This window comes from Aplysia californica, unplaced genomic scaffold, assembly GCF_000002075.1.
Source record: "Aplysia californica isolate F4 #8 unplaced genomic scaffold, AplCal3.0 scaffold00497, whole genome shotgun sequence".
Taxonomy (NCBI): Eukaryota; Metazoa; Mollusca; class Gastropoda; order Aplysiida; family Aplysiidae; genus Aplysia; species Aplysia californica.
Genome location: NW_004797767.1, coordinates 573,892 through 581,421, shown reverse-complemented (window position 1 = coordinate 581,421; position 7,530 = coordinate 573,892). Strand labels below are relative to the sequence as shown.

General features: G+C 42.5%; 1 protein-coding gene across 1 annotated transcript in view; it reads right to left on the bottom strand.

The window, feature by feature from the left end:
* LOC101856914 (synaptotagmin-7) overlaps positions 1 to 7,530 on the bottom strand; it is a gene marked incomplete at its 3' end in the record, with an annotated part of 31,977 nt that overhangs the window by 23,481 nt on the left and 966 nt on the right.

Sequence of the window (7,530 nt, the reverse complement as noted above, 5' to 3'; positions counted from 1 at the left end):
CAACAACAAAACCCCCCAACATAACAATACCCAGTGAAGTCAGAAAATACCATAGAGTTCAGTCGTGCCATTCTTTGAACCAATGAACACAAGTACAAAGTGACTTTTATTTTCATATTATATTCCCTTCCATGCAATGTAAAACGACAGTTACAAAATAAAACGTGAAAATTGAAAATACCAGCCGCTGGTTGCAACAAGTACAGATTATATATACACTCCGTGCTTCTTTTTTAGAGTCCTTCTACAGACATTAGCAGAATTAAGTGCATGGAACGGAACTGCTACAGTATAGTAAAATTAAAGTGAAGAAATCTGTTGTTCCCGCATCCGATCCGGACATTGGAGATTGTCTTGTTAGTGAGACAACTTCCTGGGTCTTCGGCATATTGTGGTAGGGTGGCCAGTTCCTTTCCACGCCGCCTTTACTTCCCCAACTCGAAGTCAGGTATCCATTACTGCTGGGTGGGCAGGAGGGGGCGAAAAAAAACGTTTTCCGAACCGAGGCTCGAACCCAGACTTTCCACTTCGGAGACAAGCGCACTATGCGGTCAAAAATTCGTGGTGCAACTTATCCTCAAATATATCTTTAACAGGAGAATCAGTGCTCTCCATACTTCGCATAGCAGTTTGTATTAATATTTGTCTTAACTTCATCACATTTTTCCCTCAACAACTGAGGCTAGATTTTAAAACTTTTGTTCATAAATTTATATAAAATACTATAAATCTCCCTCACGCGGAAAATGGGATTGTTCACAGCACTTCCCGCTTCTCACACACATTTTGTATACGCATATGGCCGACGCCACAGCTCACCAATGACGCTTTTTAATGTCAAAACCTGTTACAAGAAATTAATTTTATAATGAACACATCTTTTTTGCAATAAAGGATCTCCAAACATGCGTTCAAAAAGATAGAGTCACGATTAGAAAAAAAATGACCGATTTGCTTTTAAAAGCGATATTGCCCGTTAGGTTTAATAAAGGATTTTCTAGAATACAGCTAAATGGTGTTTACAAAAATATTGATGTGTTAAGACAAACTGATACCAGTCATTGTGCTAAAACTGGAGAGTGTATGCTCGACATGTTCCATAGTTTAGGAAATATTTGACAATAAATTGCGCCACGACTTTTTGACCGCACTATAATTATTTGTCAACGCTAGACCGCAGCATCCGATGGAAAAGTCGACTTGCAACTCTCTTTTCTTCTCATACAAAGAGTAGCCATTTTCCTGATCATGACACACGAAAGGTATTTATTTAGATAATTATTATTTCATCGATCTCATAAACGGAGAAATGTCTGCAATTACGTTTATAATTAAGAATGTCACCAAGAAGCCTACCATTTTGAGCAAATAAGACAACAGCATACAACCTCAGACATCTCTTCCAAATTACTTTTAATAAGAACTGAACAAATTGTTTTTACACACATCCATTGTAGATCTTTGAAAACCAAGAAGGGGTAATTATTTTCTAATTGTTAGTGAGAACTTTGGAAATTGGAAGGAAAAGAGATTACATACACTGGAAAGGCAACCATAAATAAAGAAATCAATTGGCGACATAAAAACGGACAGGCAAATCCTAGTACTTTTGTTTTTAAAAATCTACAAACCTACAAGGGTAAGTGTAGGGTAAGTGTATAAAATCTCTGCTGATTTCAGATGTAAGTCACTTCGTATATGTTTGAAGCAGGCTTTTAGTTTTAGGGTTATAGTTTTAGTAAAGAGTGTTGCAATACTTGCAATACAATTAGGATACTATATAAGTGTTGAACAATAGAGATGTTGGAAGAGAGTGCAGTTGAAAGAACAGAGGGAGGCGATATATGTTCGGTAGGAGAGATGGAGAAAACCACACCAAAGTGGACTCTAACCATTAATCACATATTTTTTGTGAGCCGTAACTAGGACTTTAAGTTAACAATCAATAATTGTTTATTTATATTTATAGAGGCATCAGCCATCCATGTCCAAGTGCTGTTTTAGCCTTTCAGGGACCTCAAGCTCTATAGCAAGACAAAGTACGTGCTGCCTTACTTTAGTTCAAGAAATTATTCTTAGAATCCTTCCAAGAGACGTGAGCTTGAGTCAAGTGGCAAGATAACACCAATTAATTAGCAAGTCATTATTTGTACTGATGTCCGTATTAAATACAATTAGCCCATGGAATTTCCAATCAATGCGTCTTGGAGACTTAGGCAATAGTTAGTGCGAATCATTTCTTCTGTTCCTTTATTTTCCTGAATAGCTTCCACAGTATTTAGGAGAACGTTCCTTACCATTCCGTCAGGATCTAGATCAGTGCGTGCCAAACTGGGCGGTATCTCTCTGAAAGACAAGTAGGTTGGCAGGTCGAACATTTTAGCATTGTATTGTAATAGGTGGCAAAAGTGGGCACTGGTTGTAACAATCTAGACCAGTACTGATTTAGACAAAAGTATCCCGAGACGTCTCTATAAATCATCCCTACGGGGGGACGCTTGAATACATGTCGGTCGTTTCTGGTATATCTTTTGTGCCAGAGTGGAGGGAAACAGTTTAAAAAAAAGTTTTAGTAAGTGTTTTACTGTACTTGCAACACAATAAGGTCATAAAAGTGATGAAAACTAGAGGTGTTACAAGAGAGTAACAAACACAAAAAGGAAGAGAGATAAGGACGATAGATGTTTGATAGGAAAGAAGGAGCAAACCACACCAGAGCACCCACCAACTACCCACTTTGAGAGAAAAGTTTTCTCAAAGGCAGGACAACATTTACGTCGTGTTGTGTCAGAGATCAAGCTCATAACTGTTGGACTGCAATTCTGTGAGTCTTTTCGCTCGGAAACTGACATTGCATAGGTATTTTGGTGGATATATATATTATTTGACTTTTGGCTGCTACACAGTACCTTTACCGTGTGTGAATAATCGTTTGCGGTTTGAACGACAGGAACAGTACTTGCGTGCCTTAGAAGACAAATAGCGGACTCAATGGTGTCAACGTTACGTTATATGACTCTTAAATGAACAAAGAGGATTATAATTTATATCATAATAAAACCTATTCAGATTCACGGAATTATAGGTGTGATTCCTGGATCAGCAGCAACAACAACAACAACAACAACAACAACAACAACAACAACAACAGCAACAACCGAATCGATAAGCATAGATGCGATTCGAAGACTAAAAGACAACTGGTTCTGAACACTGTTTAAAAGACACTCGCCTCCTGTATCGGGGTTTCTAAAACAACAAGACCGCCATGTCTGGCTGCCGTCTTCTCTCCAACACTACCCCAGCTGTGGAGTGCGCCGGATCTCAGGACTTCGAGGACAACAGACTAGCAGAAGGACTGATCAATGCCGAGCACAAAAGGATAATTGTGTTAGTTTTAGTCAGAGTCATCACTGTACTTATAGAAGTTTTCGGTATCCTCACAAACTCAGCCAACATCGTAACATTCCTGAAAATAGGACTCACTGACACTGTCAACGTTTCCTTTTTCGCTCTGTCTTTGTCCGACTTGTGTCTCTTGTTGGTTTCACTCTTTAATTATCTCGCCGTTGTACTCAGCGACTTTGACGTGGCCTGGTCCGTCCAGCCGGTGTCACTGGCCCTGCACGGCACGACCTACTTCCAGCTGTTCCTGGACACGTCCATTCTCACCACCACGTACATCAGTGTACAGCGCTGCTGCTGTGTCGCGCTACCGTTTAGGTTCAAAACCGATTTCACCGTCAGGAGAAGTGTGATCATCTTGTGCGTCCTGTACACGTTTGTCCTCGCCTGCTACATACCGATGATTTACACCCAGACTCTCGTGGAAGCCGTCAACCCCGCGCGGAACACAACCTGGTACGTGCTGTCTTTCCTGCCACAGAGACAACCCGTCCTGGGAGTCTTTGTCATTCTCAACCGTCTTCTCCTCCCAGCCGTTACCCAATCCGTGGTCATGATTTGTCTCGTTATACTCAGCACCAGTCTACGTGAGGCCAGCAAGTTTCGCTCCTCGCTTGTCTCCACGCCTAACGACGAACAAACGACAAAGGGAAATGATAAAAGTAACGCCAAGTCTTGGAGCAGACGAGAGATTCAGGTTGTCAAGTCCACAGCTCTTGTGGCCGCGGTATTTGTGATAACCAACACACCCGCCGTCATCATATCTTTCTCCATGAGGTTTGTCCAAGGCTTCGACTTATACAAACAGTACCACAACCTTTTCATCGTAACCAACGTCACGCGGAACATCTTCGAGTACTGCAGCGCGTCCTTCAACATTCTGATTTACTTAAAGTTCAACACAAGGTTCAAGGACACGTTTATGGCTACATTCCGAGAGCCCAGTCGGGGACTGTCTTGAGGAGCGAAACTCGATCGGGACGTCCTTAAATAAAGACGACACATGGTCTGTTTTCTTTGAAATATCGTTGTCTGAAAGACAGTGTATGGAATCAAAAGTCACACATCATCCATCCATTTGTTTATTGAATATTTCTTTAATAAATGTAGGTGTTTTATATCCCTATTTGCACAGTTAAGATATAGACAGACAAAAACACATGTCTAGACCCACATAGGCACGTTGAAAAGAAGAGGAGGAAGAGACAAGTTTCAGGCGCAGACTTATACGAGTATTCCCTTGCCCCTTGCTTATCGTGGAAAGCCTTCCACACAGTATACTTTTCTTCCATTCTACTCTTGCTTCTTCTTTAAGCTCCACCACCCCCCCCTTTCTTCCTTTCTCATAGTTCTCTTTTATGCACCCTCTTCCATCTCTCTCTCTCTCTCCGTCTCTCTCTCTCTCTCTCTCTCTCTCTCTCTCTCTCTCTCTCTCCCTCTCTCCGATCTCCCCCAGGAATATACACTTTTTTATCTTGCCCTCCATTTCCTCCATTTCCTCTCTGACATTTCCCTGTCCACGAGCTAGGCCCCAGAAGGAAGGCCCCAGAAAAAGAACAAAGAAAGTCGTGAGCACTTTTACGAGAGACGCCACAATCATCTCTACATTTCGCTCATCCATTTTTTAAGACGTCCAGAATTACAGGAGACATATTGCGTAGTTAGATCATTTCGCAGACAGTACTCTTGAACGTTGAGAGATTTGCTTTCTATAAAACTATAAAAGTCCTGCCAGTTATTCACCTTCACTGTACACGTTTTACACTCCTTTCAACACTTTAAGGCTGTTTGAGAAGCAGCACCTGCGAATTTAACGTCTATCTCCGATAGGACCGTACCAAAAGAGTGAAGAACATTAAACACTTCCCGAAAACATCTGAAGTTCAGGACGCCCCGTTGGGGATTCGAACCAAGGCCTTCCGTTCTGTAGTCCAGTTGTCCAGCATCAAACGGCAAAGACTTTGTTCATTACTTGCAACAACCAATTAATTAGATGCAGATTGTTCATTGTCAAAGCGTGCCTCACCTTCAAGAGCTCGTTTTTCAAAGGTAAAAGGCTAGCTGGAATTCTAATGCCCTTAAACAAAATAAAAGAGCACTGACTTGAGACAAATTCACCTGCATATAAAGAGCAATATCGTAGGATGTGCTTCAAAGCGTTTGCCTCTAGAGTGAGACTGGTGGTTTACTTTCTATTTGGGTGCCCATGGAGTGCAGTCTTTGATGCGAAGAGTTTTGTAGAGAGTGAAGATCAACGACCATAACAATGTTTGTTTGTTTGTTTGTTTGTTTGTGTGTTTGTTTGAGTAAAGAGAGGTACAACGACACAATAATGACCATTTAGTACAGGGAAAACGTAAAACAGACACATAGGATCAACAGAGGGGAAAGTTATGAAGTAGGACCTGTCAGTGGCACCCTCCAATCACCCTACTAGACTCTTGACAGCCCAACGCACTCCGTGATCTTTAACTCTCCTCTGTTAGACCCGAGCCTGTCTGGGGCAATTTGCTCTAAAAGTACATCGGTCCGAGAACTGGACAGGTTAACAACCTTTCTTTACGTCAAAGAGTCACCGTATCTGGGGTAACAATTTCGTCCGACTTTTGCCCCAGCCGAGAGATGAAACAATATGGCGGCGGAAATATGGCGACGTGCTCGTCACTTCCGGGGGGCAGACAGAAGATGAAGAAGCAGGAGGAGGGGGGGGGGGAGACAAACCAGGGGTTAATTAGGGGGTCATTTAGCCCCGGCTCACTTGCCCGGGCGGTCACTCGCTCTGATCTCCCCTTAGACGACAGGAAATTGAATTCACCCGGAGCATGGCCGTTTTTCTCCCGCTGACCATTGTGAACGGAGGCCGGCTGGGCACGAGAATACGCTGTGGCCACGACTGAGAGAAGGAATATATGGGTAGGAGTCTTCTGTCTTTCTCATGTATTGCTTTTGTTTTCTCTCATTCCACCTTGCATTTTGAGTTGTCAGTCTTTGTTGGTTCAGTTTCTGCTACTTTGTTTGTTTGTTTGTGTGTCTATGTGTCTGTCTGGCTGTATGCCTCTTTCCTTCCTCTGCCCCCTTCCCAGGAGAGAAAGAGAGAGACATACAGACAGACACACAGACAGACATACAGACAGACAGACAGAAGCTCATCCCAGCATAACAAAGGCTCTTGAGAAACCGATTTGTTCTTGAAAACCAAAAGGTAGAATTTCGGAATAGTTAAAAGAATTGACTGTCTCTCGTCTCCACCCAATAGGTTTTAATCAAATTAAGCTTCCAGTCACATATGTTCTCTGTCTTTCATGTTTCAACGAATATTTAATTATGTTTTTTTGTTTTTTTGTAAAGTGTTTTACGGCGCTCGCAACTGCATAAGGTCATATGAGCGCGCGGGACACACCTAATATTTTCAGTTCGTAGGAAATTTTGAATTTGGCCCGGGTGGCGGCCGAAGCCTACTCTTATCGATTTTAGACCACCAAAGGATCTTTAACGTGCGCAACTTGCACACGGGCCCTCCGAGATTTTTCGCCCTTGTCCGAGAAGGCTAGGTGTAGATCTTTCCTACCAGAAGATCAGGGGTGTGGCTGAAAGACAGCAGTAAGAAGAAGCGAAGGAGTAGCAGTAGAAAGACTGCAGAAAGAATCAGGAGCCCAGAGGAAGGGGCAAAGGAGGTGAGGGGGTGGGAGACGAAAGCAGACGACAGAACATTGCTAGAGAGCAGGAAATGAGGAGAAAGGAGACACATTTAGAGAAGAAAATTCTTAGGTCGCTACCCGGATTCGAACCCGGGACCTTTTGAATGAGAGGCCAACACCTTAACGTCTAGGCCACGAGAGCGCCCCTGAATATATTATTATGTGGTTACACAGGTAACATAGATATCTATGTGTCACGACGCGGTGGAATCAGGCGCTCGTCAATTGTTGGGCATGTAGAGTTATTGGTATCTTCTGAAAGCTTATCCATTATTTTTGTGCTCAATGGAAAGAATTCACATATATCTTAAATAGATGTCAAGATATTTGCGATTGAAGGAGGAGGGGAAGTCGTCTTGTTTCAGTGGTGGAATTAGCTATGAAATGGCCTCCAAAGTTTGGAAACTCGAATAGCTAAAAAGCCCTT